Genomic DNA, 20,238 nt, shown 5'->3' on the forward strand with positions numbered 1-20,238 from the left:
AGAGAAAGAGAGCAAGAAGCTTCTTAGAGAAGAGTCTGTTGGCAGTAATTTGGTGGTTTGTTCGAGGGATGATATTATGAGGCTGAGAACGAGGACGGTCCTCGTCAATCTTTTACAATCTCGGTGTCACTCAAGCACAACTTTATCTTTTCACCAGAATATCTGTTTCAGTGATTTCCATAAGCACATAAATTATAATCTTCAGAGCCTTCAGTATTTCTTTCGGTACTTTATAAGTGTTATTGCAGAAGCCATTTATGAAGTGAATGATTCAACTTTTAATCTTCTGAACATTAAAGTGTATTCGACTGAGTTTCCTTTTCCAAATAATCTGAAATAACAAAAAGAAACTAAGCTCATTACATGAAAAAGTGACAAGCGCTTTGCTCTCAGCCTGGCAAGTTGCCTTACTTACTTCAAAGGATGATAAACTAATTGTTTCCAGAGTTTATAAGTAATTAAGCTATTATTCAGAGAATTTATGAAACAGTTTTATTTATGATAGAATTTTCTAGTTAGAATAGCCGAAGACAAGTCTTCAAAAATACCAAGATTTTAATAGTTGAAAATTTGCCCTTATTGTTAATAATGAAAGCTATTTTTATTTTTAAAAGCATTAGAAAATGTAAATAAGTATAGTTTTTGTCCAGAGTATGTGCTAGGTGGAGGTCATTATGTATAATTAATGCTGAAAGGAAAATGAACATGTAATGACTTCCAAAGATTAAAACATCTGTAACTACCAAGTTAAGTTTTAAAAGGTTAATGTTAAAAATCATTCAGCTCGATTCATCTAAATGTGTCGGGTAGGAAAATATATATCTAGTGTCTTTTTACAATTCCATATACAAAGTTTACAAAGAAAACTTTAAAAATCTTTTCAAATGTATTAAATTCAAACAAACTTTTTTCTATATTTCAATTCACATTTGTTATTTAAAAAATTAGTTTTTCCCTAAATGAAGAAATATTCATTAAAGGAAAAAGTAAAACATTAAAATTTTTTAAAAATTATTTTTAAAATTTCAACAAAATGGATGGACCTTAGTTTAATAGACATATTATTTATATGTAACCATTTACTATTTTTATATATTTTTTTCCATCAAGGTGGCATCAGCTTGGTTTCTTATTTTTAGAAAAAGTCTTTTTCATTGCCACATGGAGCATTTGAAAACTAATGGGATCTTCATTTTAGAAGAAAACATCTTTCAAAAAGAACAAGAAATAAATGTGAAAATCCAAGTAAATGACTATAAAATCTCATAAAGTAAAATAAATTTTCTGGAAGTCTTTTGCAAAAAAATTAAATTGTGAGCTGGTTCAATACCCACTCCCTTCACTACAAAAGGTCTGAGTTAGCTATAACAATCATTAGAAGGGGTGGAATCTCAGACTAGCAAAAAATATATAAGACAGAGACACTTATTTCAAGTAAAATTCCTCTAAAGCAAAAGTCTGGGGTTTACTGGAAATTAAATACGAAATCTTCTGTGTGATTCAGACCTGTCATTGTGTCACAATGTCTGATTCGATATTTGCTGTAATACATTTCTTTTATTTTAATAGACTAGCATTACTTTATTAAAAAACGAAAACAGGGCTTCCCTGGTGGCGCAGTGGTTGAGAGTCCGCCTGCCGACGCAGGGGACGTGGGTTCGTGCCCCGATCCGGGAAGATCCCAGATGCCGTGGAGCGGCTGGGTCCGTGAGCCATGGCCGCTGAGCCTGCGCGTCCGGAGCCTGTGCTCCGCAACGGGAGAGGCCACAACAGTGAGAGGCCCGCGTACCACACACACAAAACAACAACAACAACAACAAAAGAGCAAAAACAAAAGTACCCTAGTTAGTAGCATTGCAAACCCAATTGTCTGACACCATGACATGATTGACCTTTTGGACACTAGGCACACTTGGATTCACTTTAGGACACTTTGCTGTTTCAACTGACTTCATTACAGAAAGACAATGGTGAGTTTTTTGCAGCTGGTACCTGCAGTATGTCACACACACACGGGCCATACCTTGCCAAGACAGCCACCACTGTGATTCACACCAGAGCAGGAAGTCAACTCTAGGCACATTTTATAATAGGAAATACACTGTTACGATTAAGGGGGAATGAATTCTTTTTGCACATCCCTCCACAGTCTTAAGGAGATGATTATAAACCTGTTTTCTGGTTTCCTTGCAGTAAAAATATTGCCATGTTAAGGGTGCTGCGATGACTTTAATGTTTAAGGATTTTATGGTACATTGAATTCAAGATGTCCATAAAAATACAGTCCAGATAGAGACATACTGTTGTACCACACTTACGCCCAAGTTGAAAAGGATTCTCCAGCGGAGAGTTGTGGTGGGGTGCGATGGGGATGGCGCTAAATCAGCGACCAAATTTCCAGGTACTCTGATTAATAATCCTGACTCTACAGCTAGAACATCATATCTGTTATCTTAAATGGATCTTTTGCCTGGTCTCTAAATGATATTACTGTATTTCTGCTTTGTAAATCACGTTGCATTGCAAAATGTGGTAAGGAGTTGCTTTAAATTATATTGAATATAATAATTAAGTTCCTCTCTCAAAAAGCTCCAGATTTTTTCTGGAGGAGTCCTGATTCCTAAGGGAATAGTCCTCTGTCCTCAAAGTTGTGAGGGTCTCTTAGAATCCTGAGATGCTTTCCTTTGATTTTTCCCTGCTTGGCCACCAGACAGTGCCTTATTGTTCCAAAGCAGTTGCTAGGGTAATTAATACCTGTACTGATTAAGTTGCTGCAATGAAATAAAAGGTGAATTTTCCACCAATGACAGGACTGTGATCCAGCGGACTGAAAAACAACATGCCGTACTCCAAAGAGAAGAAGGAAACCCAACTACTAGCGTGCCTTCCCCTTTCATGAAAAAATCCACAGTAAGAAAAAAAAATCCACATTTTTACTAGCTTTCACTGAAATTCTTTGTTACTCTATTCCGGGTCTTGCCTTAAATCTTTGTATATTTCTAGCATATTACATGGAATCCTTTTTTAGACCGAAAAAGCTGTGTGTGTGCATGCATGTGCACGTGTGTGTTTTAAAATCTTGAGCACCTAATGTCCCCTAAGCTGTGAGCAGGACATGGCGGGTGCTGAGATTAACAGGACATTGTCTCTGCCCTCAAGAGCTCAGCCAGGGGTGGAGCTGATAAGAAAACCACAATCCCAACACATAGCAGTATACACAGGTGCTGTGGAGACACAAAAGTTAAACCAGCAACCTGGAGGAAGAGAGCCCTTGAGAGCCTTTCTGGTGGGCTCAAGGCAGGAGGAGTAGAGATGAGGAAATGTTTTTTTGTTTTTTTTAGGAAATGTTTTTTTTGTTTTTTTTATATCCAAGTTCAACCAGGAAAAACAGAAGCCACTCTGAGTATTATATATAAGGGAAAGAATTGACCATAGTGAATTGGTTACACAGAGGACAGGAGGGGCTTCGAAGGCAATCAGAGCTGAGCAATCTCAGAAGGCTGTTGCCCCAGGTAGACCAGATGGACAGAAGAAGCAGGTATCAGACACCAGGGGTCAGTCACTTTGTAGAAGATGTAACAGGGCAACGTGTGTAGTGGAGCTGGAGCTATGGAGAAGATAAGTGAGAGAGAAGTATTCTGCAGTCCTGTCTTTCACTCTCTAATCCATCACCAGGACCCCCTTTCAGCTAAATCCAGCAAGAAACCAGCTGATGCAGAACCTGGGAAACACCAGATCAGCCCTCCTATGGTACAGAGCAGGGCAAAGAAGAGCTTTGATTGCAAACTGTGCCAGGAGCAGCACAACTTCTAGGCAGATGCGACCCTCCAGTGGTCTTTTCTTTTACCAAGTGAAAAGTGTTATTGTTAATTTCTGAATAGATTAGTTTGAGAATGTTGAAGGAGGAGAAGGGTATTCCAGGCAAGGGCACTGGGTTGGGAGGGAAAGTGGCTTACTTAGAAAATGACAAGTTTGCCACTGTGGCTGGAGCAGAGAAGCAGGAGGAGATATCGTAGGACATAAGTTGAAAATCATAACAGCTAATGGTGTGAAATGACCAGTGGCTTCTGTAACAGCTCAACTTGTTAGCAAACATTAACCCCCAGAGGCCAGGGTAAAACAGATATAGGGACTATACATGGCATTCCTACAAAGAAACACGGGCAGCCTTTTTGACTACCTTTGACTACTTTAATTTATACTGTTGTTTGAATCAGCCACAAAGCCAGTGGGGACATCGATGCAGTCATTTTTGTGAACAAATTAGAAATTGTTCACGAAGCCCAAGGAGACATCCTTGTAGCCAGTTTGGTGTTTAGAAGGCTAAATCAAAGATTTTCTATACTCCCACATAGTAGGAATAACTTGATCTGTGACCTCACAGACAAGCTCATGAAAGATAGTCTGAAGGAGGTGGGGCCTGAGAAACCAGCGAGGAGGCTGTTGTGATAACAGTGGAGTCCAGGAGTGAAAGTGATGAATAAGAGAAGGTATTTAGGAGACAGGAGGCTAGTATGGGTGTAGGGGGTGGGGAATAAAGAGAAGATGAAAGAAAGGGCATGGTTTCTGGTTTGGAAATTTGGGCAGATTGTGGTTCCATTTGCTGGCACAGTAACTTTAGAAGAAGGGGCGTGTTGGAAAGAAGAATGGTAGCTTGGTTTTAGAAATTTTGAGTTTGAGAAACTTGTGGGTTATCAAGATAAGATGTTCATTCGGAAAATGAAGACATAGCCTTTTAGTAGAGAGGAGTGGGCTGGAGATAAAAATTTGGGAGGAGCCATTGGAGTATATGAGATCATTCTGGATCTCTTTCAGGAAGTTTATGGTGAAGGAAAGGCTTGGAGTAGGGCTGTCAATAAAGGGGAACATGGTGGGGGGAGGATATCCGATTTTGAAGATGGGGAAGACTTGTGCATATTTGTATAATGAGGGGAAAGAGGAGGGAATGTTGAAATTGCAACAGAGAGGGTATGCTAGCCTCTAAGACTAAAGGCAAGTGAAGGCTACAGATGTATGTCCAGGTAGGGGTTGGTGGAGAAAAAATTTGGGGGCAGTTCACACCTGATAACCTTAATTTTCTTTTTTGAGATATGGGTAGTCATTTGATGATAAGTGAGGGGTTAGGAGGGTAAAAAGGTTTTTGCACTGAAAGTCCCATATCCTACCAGGGAACCCACTTAGTCCTGGACAAACCAGGAAGATTGGTCACCCTAAGCGTAGCAGAAAGGGAAAGACTTGAGAAGGTTAAATGTTAATATCACAACGGAAAATGGGAGAGGAAGCTGACCAGAAATGCAAAGCTTGCTTGTCAGTGTCAAGGACAAAAGAGGAATTGGAGACCAAGGGGCAGCCTTTTGTGCATGGCTGTGTGATTTTCTTCAGCAATGTTTAAGCATTTTGAGTTGTTTTATATCAGGGGAGAGTGTGTTAACTCATCCACTTGTTTGTGGAGGACTTTTTTTTTTTTTTTTTTGGCTGCATTGGGTCTTAGTTGCGGCATGTGGGATCTTTCATTGCGGTGCGTGGGCTCTTCATTGCGGCGCTGGCGGCTCTCTCTAGTTGTGGCCCGTGTGCTCAGTAGTTGCAGCGCACGGGCTGAGTTGCCCCATGGCATGTGGGCTCTTAGTTCCCCGACAAGGGATTGAACCCACATCCCCCACATTGGAAGGCAGATTCTTAACCACTGGACCACCAGGGAAGTCCCTGGAGGACTTTTTGCAACGCAAAGTCTGCAGTGTCAGAGATCTCATTCTGGGGGCAGGAAAACAGTGAAAATCAGTGGCAAGGTCACCAGAAATAGGGTCGCCTGTTAGGTGGAAGATTTTGCTGTCAGTGGTGTACAACATCACTCTTTCTTCATCATTGACATATTCATGTCATGTTATGTAATTGACAAATATTAGAGTTACAACATTCCACAATATCCTGAGGCACCTGTAAGATATAGTCAAGCCTTCATTATACATCTTCTCTCTAGAAGAGTAACTTAGAGCAGTGGCTTGAGATGAGAAGCAGGGAGCTAAAGGCCCTCACCCAGCATGAACTCTTGATGTCTAGCTGCAGGATCTCTCCACACGCCCCGCAAAAGACATGCCACAGGAATGTTTTGCCTTTGTCATTGACTAAATTATATACTTTTCTACCTGATAGTATTTTCACCTTTGTTGGTTATAGAAACAAAGATAAAGGTAACCTTGTGGTTGTCTAGCAGGTAACAGGGCAAATGGGACAATCAACTCCAATAAGTTGATTCAAGTAAATATCTGAAGTATTGCCTCTTCTTTTTAGGAAAAATGAAGTTGGATAGCTTTCAAGTAGGTAAAGAGATGTTTTCTCTAAATTTTGCTCTATTATTAGAATAAACCAGTACCTCTATACTTACAGTGGGGGGCAGACAGAGGGTACAAGGGGAACCCTGCCAACATGAGTTTGGTGAAAATCTGAAACTTGTTTTGGCTTGGGGAAGGTGTTCAAATACCAGGTGAAATTTGTTTCAGCTTGGCTCAAAGACTCTCCAATAAATGGGCTGAGGATTCAGGCAATGGGAATGTTGTGGGCCACCCAAATTCACATGCTAGAGCCTTAACTAGGCGTTGCTTAGTACCTCAAAATGTGACTGTATTTGGAGATAGGGCCTTTAAAAAGATCATTAAGGTTAAATGAGATCATATGGATGGACCTTAACCCGATATGACTGGTGTCCTAAAAATAAGAAGACATTTGTACACAAAAAGAGACACCAGGAATGCACACGCACAGAGAGAAAAGCCATGTGAAAACACAGGGAGAAGGCAGCCATCTGCAAGCCCAGAGAGGCCTCAGAAGAAATCAAAGCCAACAGTAGTTTGATTTTGGACCATCAGAACTGAGGAAATAAATTTCTGTTGTTTTTCCCCCACCCGTCTGTGGTTTTTGTTACAGCAGCCCTAGCAAACTAATACCGAGAGAAACTTAGAGTTTGGATCCCTCAACAATCTGAGAAATAGTAACCACATCAGCTGTTCTTTTTTTTCTTTTAGGTTTGGTCTTTTTTCTGTTTTTTTTTTTAATATTTATTTATTTATTTGGCTGCACCGGGTCTTTGTCGTGGCATGCAGGATCTTTAGTTGTGGCATGCGGGACCTAGTTCCCTGACCAGGAATCGACCAGGAATCGAACCCAGGCCCCCTGTAATTGGGAGTGCATCGGGACTCCCAAGTGTATTGGGACCACCAAGGAAGTCCCAGTTGTTCATTTTTAATATAAAAATGAACCCAGGATATGTCTGCTAAGAAAACCCTGAATTTACCTCCACTTTATTTCCGTATCAAATATTTATCAAATACTTTTGCAGTGCTTACTATGGGAGGAGACTTCATCACTCTTCTCTGCTCCTGGACTTTCCTGAACCTCCTTCACCTCCTGGTGCATCCAGATCTGCATAACCTCTCTTGGAATCATTTTTAAAATACAGTAGGTTTCAAATGATAATGCTGCATTTTTATGAAGTTTGGTTATGGAGTTTGCAGGCAGCGTTTTCATTATGTGTAGTAGGAATTAAACCTGCATCTGAGCACAAAGGTTAAGTCAATGATTTTACTCCCTTTATTAACTGTGAAATTTAGGCCAGTCATCCTATCTGGTTAATTCTCTTTAGTATTTCGAATATCTCAGGTTGATTCTAATGTTTGGCACTTTTAATTAAAAATGATTTTCTCAAATCCTCCCAGGCACATGATGTTGACAGGAGAATCTCCATGGCCTCAAGTTGTGTGTTTCTGTGAATAATATGTTGATATCGGATTCTACTGAAAACAGATCTGACTTTGTCTTGTGAACCTGTTTGTAGCTGTTGACTTAGAATAATCTATGCTGATTTGTAAAGTCTGCTTTAGAGAAACCATGACAGGTGAGGTACTGAAGCTGCTGTGAACAGCAGGATGTTCATTAAATGTTTGCCTACGTGAATTTTCCTGGTGTTTGTTCTCGGGAATAATACGGGTAATTGGGAGCTGGGAAATCTTATGAGAATGAATCCTAGCCTCCTCATTTCCCTATTGTATGACTTTGGTGACATCATTCATAGTGAGCGCCAGTTTATTCACCTGTAAGATAGGGATGAATTCTACCTTCCAAGCCTACCTTACAGATGTTTGTGGGAATGAAATGAAACAATGAATGTCTCTGTGGTGCTTTTTATTTATTTATCATTTTATGGTGGTACTTTTTCAAACTTGCTATACACATTTAAATTTCATCGTTATTACCGCAGTCGCTACTAAATGGTTTAACTCCATGACCCTTTTACTTTGCTTTCTCACGTTCTAAATGAAGTAGCACCTGGGCTTCTTTCAGGGATGAAAGTCATAGTAGACATGAGGATCTCCTGTTTGGTCCGGGTTCCCAGAAGGACTTAGTGTTCCATCATATTTCAGGAAGTGTCTATTGAAGCTTGATGTTGACTTTTGTTTTCAATCTTACATTAGGTAGTGATTTTTTTCTACTTATTTCCCCAAGATTTAAATTTTTATAGCCAGTCAAAGATATAAATGTTGTCTCAAATGGAAATCTTCCAGAACCTAATGTCAAGTTCATGCAATGTGTGGGAATGTGTCGTCTCAGAGGGTGGTAAGAATAGCTCCTTCCCTCTGGCTGCCTTTCTGAAAGCTTGTCCAGTTTCTAGGGTTTCTGATTCCAGCTGTGCTGTAGAACATGTTTTCTGAATAGAAGAAATGATGAACAGAAACCTCTATCACTCTGTATTAGCAAAATGCATTAAGAATGCAGCAGGTAGCTCTTACTTGCTGTATTGGGACATCAGTGAATGTCCAATAAGTGTCATTTAATTCCCATAAAATGCTGCTTTTGAACCCAAATTATAATCTGGAGATTGGGCCAAACCATCCAGAGTTTTCACCCAGACTATCAGGAATGTGGGTGAACTGGAATGCAGTATAGGGGGGAGGGTATTGAGTTAGCATCATTGTCATCACTGGAGTTGGAGGATGGGCATCAATTTAGGTGGGTTTACAATGTTAAAACCTTTTTATTATGGAAAAATTTCAAACATACACAAAAGTAGAGAGACTGGGACAACAAATCCCCATGTACCTATCACCCAAATTCAAGAATTAGAATGATCGACATTTTGTTACTTTTTTTAATCTGTTTCCCTCCTTATTTATTTATTACTTATTTATATTAGAGTATATGTTGGAGTATTGATTTACAATGTTGTGTTAGTTTCAGATGTACAACAGCAAAGTGAATCAGTTATACATATACATAGATCCACTCTTTTTTAGATTCTTTTCCCAGATAGGTTATTACAGAGAACTGAGTAGAGTTCCCTGTGCTATACAGTAGGTCCTTATTAGTTATCTATTTTATGTATAGTAGTGTGTATATGTCAATCCCAATCTCCCAATTTATCCCTCCCTGTTTCCCTCCTTTTCTCACTGTCTCTTTTATTCTGGAATATTGTACATCAAACACTAGATACCAGTTCTTCTCTCTTTCATATACTTTAGAATGTATCTTAACTAATAATGATTTTGTTCTGCTGTAGTTTTAAATTAAAAATTTTTTAAAAAATAGCTTTCATTTTGATATAATTTTAAACTTATAGAAAAGTTGCAAGAATAATACAAACAACTCCTGTAATCCTTTAATCCTTTACCCAGATATCACTAATTGTATACATTTTGACTTTTGCTTTATCATTCTCTCTTTCTCTTTCATATAACATATAATTTTTTCCTGAACCCTTTGAGATTGAGTTGGTGACATGCCCGCTTTTACTACTAAATACTTTAGTGGGTATGTTCTAAGAACAAGGACATTTTCATACATAAATACAGACAAGTTATTAAAATCAGGAAATTGAACATTGATGCAATACTGTTATCTAATCCACAGTCCATATTCAAGTTTCATCAATTGCCAAAACAATGTCCTTTATATATATTTTTTCCTGACTTAGAATCTAATCCGGGATCATACATGACATTTTACTTGTCATCTTCCTTTAGTGGCCTTAAATCTGGAGTAAACAGTTTCTCAATCTTTCTTGGTCTTTCTTGACCTTGACATTTTGAAGAATACAGACCAGTTATTTCATGGAATGTGCCTCAGTTGAGGTTTGCATGATGTTTCCTTACGATTGTACTCAGGTTATGCATGTTTGGCAAGGGCACCACAGAAGAGATGAGATGCCCTCAGTCCACGGCGTCAGCTGGCACGTGATGTCTGTTTGTTCCAGTACTGGTGACATTAACTTTGTTCAGTTGATTAAGGTGTTGTCTGCCAAGTAAGAGATTGTTTGAGATTATTGTGTAACTATCTTCTTCCTCATCAAAACTTTATTCACTGGTTTTCACATCCACTGATGGTCTTCTAACTCCAACATTTTAATATATTTATCAGTAGGTATTCTATTGTAAAAAAAAGCTTTCCCTTTTTCCTCCTTTATTTATTTATCCATTTCCTTATTTCTATCCGTATGGACTGATGGATTCTTGTTTTATTTAATGGGTTCTGCTTCAATAGTACATTATTTATTTTTATGCTATTATTTCTCAGATATGGTCAGTGGGAGCGGCTCTCACTGCCTCCTGTCTTTTTGATGGCCCCTAAAGGAAGCTTAACTTGGTACCTTCCATGCTAAAGTGGAGACTGAGGTTGGCAGTCACATTCCCTTGCACAGTATCTAGTAGCCACAGGAACAATAGACTTTCCATCCAAATCCTTCAGGTTTCCAGCACATCCCTGGAGGGAGTCGGTATGGTCAGCTGAGGAGATGTAAGTGCACCCAGGAAAAAAGCCTGTGTTAGCCTCTTATTTTGTGCCCAAATAGTGGCTTTCACAGCAAGGGTTCCCCACTAAAAAGTCAAGCAACGGGTTTCCTAATTTCTGGTTTCTGTCTAAAACAGGTTTCTTGAGCCAGTTAATTGAACATAAATTACAATTGACCTTGGAGGGATTAACTTGCATTGTGGGGTCATCTCAGCTGTATAGCTATTTGGGTGCTTTCTGACTGCCTGAGCTTTTATGTAGTTTTCAGCTAAGTTAGAGAGGAAAATGTACCACTCGGGGACATTACAGGAGTTGTTGACCTTCTCCGGTCAGTATGAGGTCAAGGAATTAATGTAGAGAATTACCAGAAGATCTATAAATACACAGGTTTCTTACATGAGAGGTATCGTTAAAAAATACTGTTCATTTTACTTAACTGTTTCAGATCCATGTGTAATATTTGAATGGCAGTCATATAAAGGAACTTTTGCTGTGGGGCAAAATAAAAATAACATTTAAATTAAAATTTTAAAAACTACACCAGCAGTAGGTTTTCTAAAGTTCCATAGTGATTGAGTCATTCTGACATTGAAAGTATATTAGATGATAGACCCTATATTGAAAAGAAGACTTATTCATGTCAGAGGCTGAACATATTCTTCTGAGGTCATTTCAGTGCTGAAAGTAATTGTATCCTGTGTTCTAAATTTTTCTCTGCCTCTTTGGTGTCTCAAGAGGTTGAATTAGAAATTGGCACACCAGCTTCTTCCTGGTGAGTGAGTGGAGAGATTATGACCTTTGGAAATACAGACCTGAGACCAAGTAATGCCACTGTCATTGATTTGTTCTCTATCTTTCACAAGTTCTTTCGTCATTCCAAGCATCAGTTTCCTCATCTGTTAAGAAAGGCTTACAACTTGTAGGATCAATGCAAGGAATAAAAGCTATAGAAAACTTTATGATAAAGTATAGCGCCTGGCATAGAGGAGGCCCCCGATGAATGTGACTTCTCTTCCATCCCACTCCTGTTTCTAACAACATTACAATCACCTTCATTCATTCATTGTTTATCATGTGCCAGGCTATGACCTCAGTGCTTTATGTGCACTACTCATGAGAGAGGAATTATTATTTCCAATTTACAGGTGAGGAAACTGAGACCTAGAAAGGTTAAGGGCTCTTGACCAAGTGTTGATTCTGGGGTTTCAAGTTTGATGCTAGAGCCCAAGGTCTTAATCATTACGCTCTTCTGTCTCTCATAACTGTGACTCTTTGAGACCACGCACTTTTCATAGAGTTGGAGTAGTAACTCATGGGTTTACACAATATTATGACATGAATACAGTTGAGAGTCCTAAGTGGTAGGAAGGGAGAATTAACCTGGGCTAGAAACAGAAATAAGAGTGCAGAAGAAAAGTAGGGAAAAGTGAGAGAGATACACACTACATATACAAGGTGAACAACGCCCTCTATGTCTCTGGAACACTGGGTTGCTTATCTTGTTCTAAATCAAAGGTTAAAAACATGCATGATCATAGTCTTAAGAGCTGCTGTTTATTGAGCATGTGTGATTTATGGAATTCCCGATTTAATGTTACAGCAACCCTTTGAGGCATGTTTATTCGCTTATTTGGAGGAAAAGAAACCAAGAATCAGGGCATGTAGAGAGTCATGCAGACAGCCCATTCCAAACCGGATCTGTGTGGAGTCCTATCCCTCCTCTCTACTGTGCTTAGCATAAATGTCAACAAATTCCCTGGGTGCCTGGCACTGCCACGGCCTAATTCTCACCTCTGTAATGTCTCCAATGAGCTGAAAGACTTGGCAACAGATGCACAATTTCTTTTTCTGCTTGGAAGTTGGTTTTTACCAGACTCTAGTGAAGTCCAGCCTCTAAGACTTAGCACTCCACCTATCACCACCCATATTCCACAGTTTGGCATTAGGGATAGCCTTCGACAGCAAACCTCTTTCCCCTTCTGAGGGAAAAAATGTGTATTCTTGGAATAGTCCTCTAAAAATATTTCACACCGTAGACATTTAAGCATTCCCATAGCAGAGGCTGATTCTTGTCTACCCCAATATCCAGTACCCTTTCCTCCTTAAGAAGAGAACTTGAATTTTAGGCAGGCCCATTGCCACCTAGAGTTAGAGATGGTTCCCAGCCTCTCTTGCAACGAAGTGTGGTCATGGGACTGGCCAAAGAGCAGAAGTGCTCTGTGCAGTTCTGGGAAGGCTGCTCAAAGAAGTCGACTCAGCTAGGAGGAAACCCTTTTGCCCTTCTGTTATTCCTACTTTGTTAGAGGAGCAACTGGGAAGTGATAGCTAAAGTTCTAGCAACTATCTGTAACCATGAAGTTGACCTTGAGGATAGAAACCTCTTGGTAGGATCATAGAGCGAAAGATAGACACTTGGGTCATTGATGATAGCTTGGAGTCACTTTACTACTTCTAAGCTGCTTATCTCTATTTTTACATGAGAAAGAAACTTTTGCCCTTCCTTCCTTCCTTCCTTCCTTCCCTTCTTTTTTGTTTGTCACTGTTATTTTGAGTTTTTCTATTACATGCAACCAAGTAATTCTAGTTACAGTTTACAAAAATATGTTTGGCTTCCTCTGGGCACATATAGATGTCTGGAAGAGCCTGCAAAGCTTTGAGCCTACTGGCTCAGTATTTAGTTGAGTGTGATTTAACTGACAAATTTTTAAGGTACCATGGAAAGAGACAAGTTGAATATTTTGGACCTTTATATACTTCAACATTTAGCAGTTAAAACATATTAACACAGTGTTTCCCCCTTCTTACTGTTTAATTCAAAGAAGGATGCCTTTGGAAGAAATTAGGGTCTTGCTCCTCCAAGACTAGCCCTATCAAGTCCATTAAAGACTGTACAACATTTGAGATCATGCCACAAACAGATTTCGAATGGGTATGATGTTTCTGTGATAAAAATTGTTGCATCAAACAAAACTCAAAATTTACTCCAGGTGGTATTTCCCCACCCCACCCCCTATTTTTATTTTAACATCAAGCACAAAAGTGACACAAAATATTTCTGCTCTCCTGATACACTGAACTTTGGGCATAAGTGGAAGGTGAATTAGAAAGGCATAGTTTTGTACTTGAGTACCTAGATTGGTGGAAATGAGTTTTCCACTTAAATTTGACTCATTTCAAGGCAGCCAAATATCATAGTCTCCTGGTTACTGTATTTTAAATTATTTTTAACTTAGCAGAGATACTGTTTTGGTGAAAATATTTTATGTATCTCCTTTGTTGACTGAAAGAGTTAAAAATAGACTAAAAAAATGAACCCCTGAACTTCACCCCCAACGCCTTATAGAGAAAAACAGAGAGAATATTTAGAGGCTCTGGCAAAAGGAAGTGGAAATTTGAACAATCACCTCAATAATTCATCCAAAAATGATTGAGAATGTTTATTCTGTTCTGAAATCTTTATTGTCTGGCCGTATCATAGGTTAGATTGACCTGGATTTTCTAGACAAAAGCCTGAAATCTTCCCTTAACTTTGTCTTTGGGAACATGGTCTGTAAGTACCAAGTCATCACTATGGGTAACTATTTGTTGAAAAGACGTCATTGCATGACATTGCGTTAGCTTTGGAGTTACAAATGTATTCTCCTGTGATTTAAAAGGGGATTGTAATGGACTCATAAGATTGTACAATTTCAATACTTGCAAGGAATTTAGATATGATCTATTTCAATCCTCTACCCCTTCCCCTGCATCATTTTAAAGACGAGGAAACTGAGACCCAAGGATTTTTTTCAGTTTCACAGCTTGTACATAAATTCCACTGTTAAAGTCACGATATTTCATACTTCTTGTTTATTTTCTAAAATGGCCCAGTGGAGGAAAAAGAAGCTTTTGCCTATCAGTTTGAATTTGGTCCTAATTATGTTTGGCATCATAATTTTCTTCCATAAAAATTTACAGAATAAGAGGATTATAACCTCAAAACCTTCCAAGAGTGAATTCACTTAACCTTGTTGAAAGGTACTGATATTATATACCTACGAGAGACATGGGCTAAGTGAAAAGACTTTATCTTAAGTGATAGCAACACCCCAAGCCATGCAGAAAAACAGATATGGAAAACTGCAAATTGATTCTAAAGCAAATCAAGTGAAGTAGCTTCTACGGACATATAGTCAGACAATAAAACTCAAAAAAATAATGTATGCTCTTTTCTGTTTTCAAAGGAACTAGGAAATCTCCTTTCAACTTTGCATGCGGTATGGAGATGCACAAAAGTCCCAAACATTTGTTAGTAATAAATTGGCTGACATATCTATAGGTTTAAATCTTTTATTGGTTACTGATTAACTTAACTGCTCTGCCTGACAAAACTTCATAATAAATAAGCCAACCAGTGAGTGCTTCGCAGTCAAACCAACTTTGTTTAAAGGACTATCACTAAAGCATGATTTACGCGCTAATGAATTTTGCAATCAGCATGTGGTGATGTACAAGTTCCAACATGAATCTAAAATGTACAAATCCGAAGACACTGAAGTTATTAAAAAATCACACCACAATGCAACTAATTTTAATTAAAAAGAAATATATCACATTCATACTTAGCAGTGACATTATGGCATATGAGGAGGATAACTCAGAGTTACTTTCTGAACACATCCTAACAAAACATGGCTGTTGTTGCTTTGAAGGTTAATGATTCCTTTTCGAGATCAAATTACTCGCAACACTGACTCAAATCAAGAAAAAAAAAACCCAAATAAGAAACTATATTTATATGTACATGTAAGCCATGTAAATAGATAAGGTGTTTGACGATGGTATGTCAGTAAGAAAAGTTGCTGCAGATCTTTTTTTTTCAACTTGACCAAATTCTTCTTAGAAAGCCTGTAAAAATCAGTTTTCTTCTGCCTCTCTTTCAATTAATTAAATTGTTGACAGTGAAATTGTAACAAAGTAGCTTTAGTATAAAAATGATTCCCAGCTCTTTCTATATGAAACTTAAAAAAAAAAATCTTGAAGAACTTAAGTTTTAAACATCTGTCTGGACAGATGTCAAAATGCACAGTGTTACACCATTATGCTGTGTAAGTTATCTGACACTGTGTTATTACTCTTCAGTTAAATATTCACAGTGAGATTTTATGATCTTTTTTAAAAAAATTTATTAATTTTATTTATTTTTTTAATTTTTGGCTGTGTTAGGTCTTCATTGCTGCGCGCAGGCTTTCTCTACTTGCGGTGAGCGGGGGCTACTCTTTGTTGCGGTGTGAGGGCTTCTCATTGCGGTGGCTTCTCTTGTTGCGGAGCACGGGCTCTAGGCACGCGGGCTTCAGTAGTTGTGGCACGTGGGCTCAATAGTTGTGTCTCGCGGGCTCTAGATCGCCGGCTCATTAGTTGTGGCGTACAGGCTTCGTTGCTCCACAGCATGTGGCATCTTCCCCGACCAGGGCTCGCACCCGTGTCCCCCGCATTGGCAGGCGGATTCTTAACCACTGCACAACCAGGGAAGCCCTGTGATCTTTTCAAAAGAAAACTTCCATGAGAGAATAAGCTCATCTTGCACAACATAATAAGCACTTTAAATGAATGAATCCCAGAGTAAACAATGAAAAATAACTTTCTGTGCTAGTTTTTACATCTTATTTCAGTTACCTAGGATTTTTCTATTGGGATTTTAAAAATCATTCAATGGCATGCAATGGGTGTGATTTTATTAAAACTTATAGTATTAATTTTGAATATTTCTCTGGAAAGAGAATTTTATTGAAAATCTTACATATAAATAGTGGAGACAATTACATCTGGAAATAAAATATGGCCCTGCTGAATCCTACTTGTTGTGGAATAAATATTATAGTACAATAAACAATATTTTTCAAGAAATGAAAGACGAAAACTATCATGATATTATAAACGTAACAGTAATTTAGTAAGTAAGACTTTACTGAAAGGAATACTTAGACCCAGACCCTGAGATGCTGGGATGTTATTTCATCCTCTGTTCTCCCCTACTCCACATCCCGCAGCTTAGATTCAGTTAGCATGCTTGATGAATATGTTCACATTAGAATTATAACTGCCTGAAAAAAAACTTTTTAATGGTTTTAAAGTGATTAAGGGAGCAAAACCACTCTTCTCTCCTTAAAATTTACTAGCCCCCTTTGCACTAAATACATCACACAAACAACCACAATTTCCTTATATGCTAGGAAGAATTCTTCAACAAAACACTGTAATTCTGTGCCAAAGAGACTAGCAATAGCATGAGCATCTCGCTGTTTACTTAATGAGATGTGAATGGAAGTGTGAAGGTGAAAAGACAGATTCTAGGTTAGAGGATGGCAAGGTGAGACCGATCCTTTAGCACAAGGGAAAAACCCTTGGAGACGCCATGTCTGAAATAAACAGAAATCTTTCTTTCTTCCTCCCTCCCTCCCTTCCTTCCTTCCTTCCTTTACTTGGGGAGTCCTCCCTGTCTGCCTTTAAAATTCTAAGGTGGATTAATTAGCTCTCAAAACCATCAGATTTGACATTGATAAACTGAAGTGGCTTAGCTTTGGAAAACATCAGCTTATGGTTTTATTTCCTTTGTAGCAAATGTTTAGTGATACCCTGGTCTCCGGGTTGCATGGCATAATCTACCCACTATCCACATCACTGCCCTTGTTTTCATCATTAAATGAAACTGAAGGAAACTGGTGCTGAGTTGTCAAGAAATCTCAGGGACAATGACATGTCATTGCCCCATTTCTCCTTCTAAATCCTTTGTACCTGTTCATGAAGGTCGAATGAGATTATGTCTATGAACCCACTAGAAACTGTAAAGCACAAACATGAGAACAGATGATGCCAATGGGGATTAGGATGCTGCCCGACAATTTATTCATTTTTAGACCAGAAATCTGGTAGCGGCCTTACATTTTCTGATTATTATATGGTCTTGAGTAATGTAATTTGCACCGATATAAACTATAGTTAGCCATTTACTGGTATTCTAAAGCATTCTCTTGTGATTCCTCTTCCACTATTGTCTAGAATCATTTAGCTAATACAAGAAAAAATGATTTTTTTAACCTTGTAAATTTTCCAATCCACACTTCCCAGATTAATTAGAAAATTGCCCCAATCTCTCTTTTCCCTTCCCTGATATGTAGCACTCGCAGAAAGAAGATGCTAATTTGATGCAGAAGCTGCTTAAAATCAGTCAAAATAAATCCTGTTCCAATCTTGTGCACATTAAATGATTGTCCCTGATCAAAATGGGAGTGGGGCTGACAAGGAGGGGAAGAGAGGAAGTTTGGAGATGGACTTCTCCCCCAACCTCATTTCCAACCAGGTAAAAATGGAGTTCGAAAGGCCCAAATTCTTAGCAGATTTGCACAGCACAGTAATAGCCTTTATGCTTGGAAATTTATGGGCCATGGACAGTTTATAAGAAACGATGTAGTTCATCACAGAGCCAGACTGATGGAGCACATGGGAGCGTTCTGCACAGGAAGTTGGGTTTTGGAATAATACTTACTTTGATAGAGTTGTTTTGTCAGCTAAGTAAAACAGTAGGGAAGCCAATGGCCACTTAGGCTTCAAACGTAAATATATATTTATAAGTCACCCAGCTGCCTAATTGAGAGCCTTAGTGTTTTCACTAAGTATATCTTCACCAGAAAGCAGTAAAAACAACAATATCATCAACAAAACCCCAGTCTCCGCATAGATTCATTTAATCAGTCTTTGATAGTTTGGAGATCATTAAATGATGTCTAAATGCTTCTGTCTTAAAGTCAATGGGTGGGAAGATGGGTAGAAAGATGCTTTTTTTCTTTTTTTTCGTGAGGGCATGTTCTTTTGTATTTAAGGTGCAAAGACATAAGTGAAGCCTTAAGTTACACTCCGGGTCGCCGAGGGCTATTATCAGAGATTTGAAATTGTGGCTCTAAGGACTCCTGATGGGGAGAGTTGGGGGGATCAGAGGAGCAAGGGTTGGGTGTACAATTGTCTGGTGCTTTCAGGTTTCACAGAAGAAGGTTAAGTAGGAGGTGGCTTGTTAAATTTGAGCAGAGAACTGGAAAATAAGATTTCACACTCCTGAGATGGGGAAAGCTGGTGAGTTTGGAGTTTGTCTGGGAGATTTGAAAAAGGTCGGGTGTGCTAAAGTGTTTCTCAAATTGTATTTCAGTGCTTCTGAAATTAGAAAAAGTAGGTGCTATAAAGGGCCCAGAGACATTCAGTCAAGTCAAGCGTCCTAGGTAAATGGGCATTTTCAAACTCAAATAATTATTTGGCACGTGGAAAGTAAATGCACAGCCTCTCTTTCTGCTTGGCTGGACCTCCTGGAATTCAGGCCACACTAACGATATTTTGCTACTGTGTCTTCTCTTCAATCTTCTCTTTCTGTTCTCAAGCCCCTTTCTCCTCTTTATGGCCATGGCTTTCATGATTTCTCTCTTTTGCTTTGAGACCTTGAGCTGCAGTTGGACTGCAAGTGGCAGCAGGGGAGTCCAAGACATGGGTGCTACTCTAAGTTCTGCTTTTTCATGTGACCTGACAACAGGACACTTGCCTTTCTTCCTGGAGGAAGCAGGGGGTGAGGTTCCTGAGGTCTCCCCTAGAGCTGACGTTAGATGAGCTTATACTTGGTCTTTTTTTCTTATGGAAGTATAGTTGATTTACAGTGTTGTGTTAGTTTCAGATGTATAGCACAGTGATTCGGTTATACATCTATATGTATATATCTATTCTTTTTCAGATTCTTTTCCCTTATAGGTTATTACAAACTATTGAGCATAGTTCCCTGTGCTATATAGTAGGTCCTTGTTAGTTATCTATTTTCTATATAGGAGTGTATATATGTTAATCCCAAACTCCTAATTTATACTCCTCCTTCCCTTTTGGTAACCATAAGTTTGCTTTCTATGTCTGTGGGTCTAGTTCTGTTTTGTAAATAAGCTCATTTGTATTTTTTTTTAGATTCCACATATAAGCGACATCATATGATATTTTAGACTTGGTCTTGTTACTTCACTTCTCCCCTGCTCTCCTAGAACAGCTGGGACTCTCTTTCTTAACTGCTTTTTAGAAAAATTATTCATTACTGTTATTTGACCAGCCCTTTATAGCTAATTCTCTTTTCCAATTGTTTTTCTAATTTTTTTTTAACTTCTAGTTTTTGTTGTATTCTGCTTGCTCTTTCGTTCCCTTTTGTGAGACTAATTTTACTTTTGTATTCTTATATAATATAATGTGCTGCCTCTTCAAGTATTTATTATTTTCTCCTTTTCCTTGAGGTTTGATCTTTTCTTGCCTAATACAGCACTAGACACATTTTAACCCTTTATAAATATTTCTTGATTGATTGGTTTAATAAGACTCCTCGTGTTTCAGACTTCCCATCTCCTTGTTTCGGCTTTGGACTCTGGGTCATGTCCCGTGTTTTTGGAACTGTAGTTAAAGCCATCCTTCACC

General features: G+C 38.6%; 1 long non-coding RNA gene across 1 annotated transcript in view; it reads left to right on the forward strand.

The window, feature by feature from the left end:
* Nucleotides 1–2,814: 2,814 nt before the first annotated feature.
* LOC113633498 (uncharacterized) overlaps nucleotides 2,815–20,238 on the forward strand; it is a 41,198-nt gene continuing 23,774 nt past the window's right edge. The window contains exon 1 of the long non-coding RNA XR_003438215.1: nucleotides 2,815–2,910. This is a non-coding gene — a long non-coding RNA (uncharacterized LOC113633498). The remainder of the gene's footprint in view (nucleotides 2,911–20,238) is intronic.

Source organism: Aethalodelphis obliquidens, unplaced genomic scaffold (genome assembly GCF_003676395.1).
Source record: "Aethalodelphis obliquidens isolate GAN/ISIS:26980383/991018 unplaced genomic scaffold, ASM367639v1 scaffold40, whole genome shotgun sequence".
NCBI lineage: Eukaryota > Metazoa > Chordata > Mammalia > Artiodactyla > Delphinidae > Aethalodelphis > Aethalodelphis obliquidens.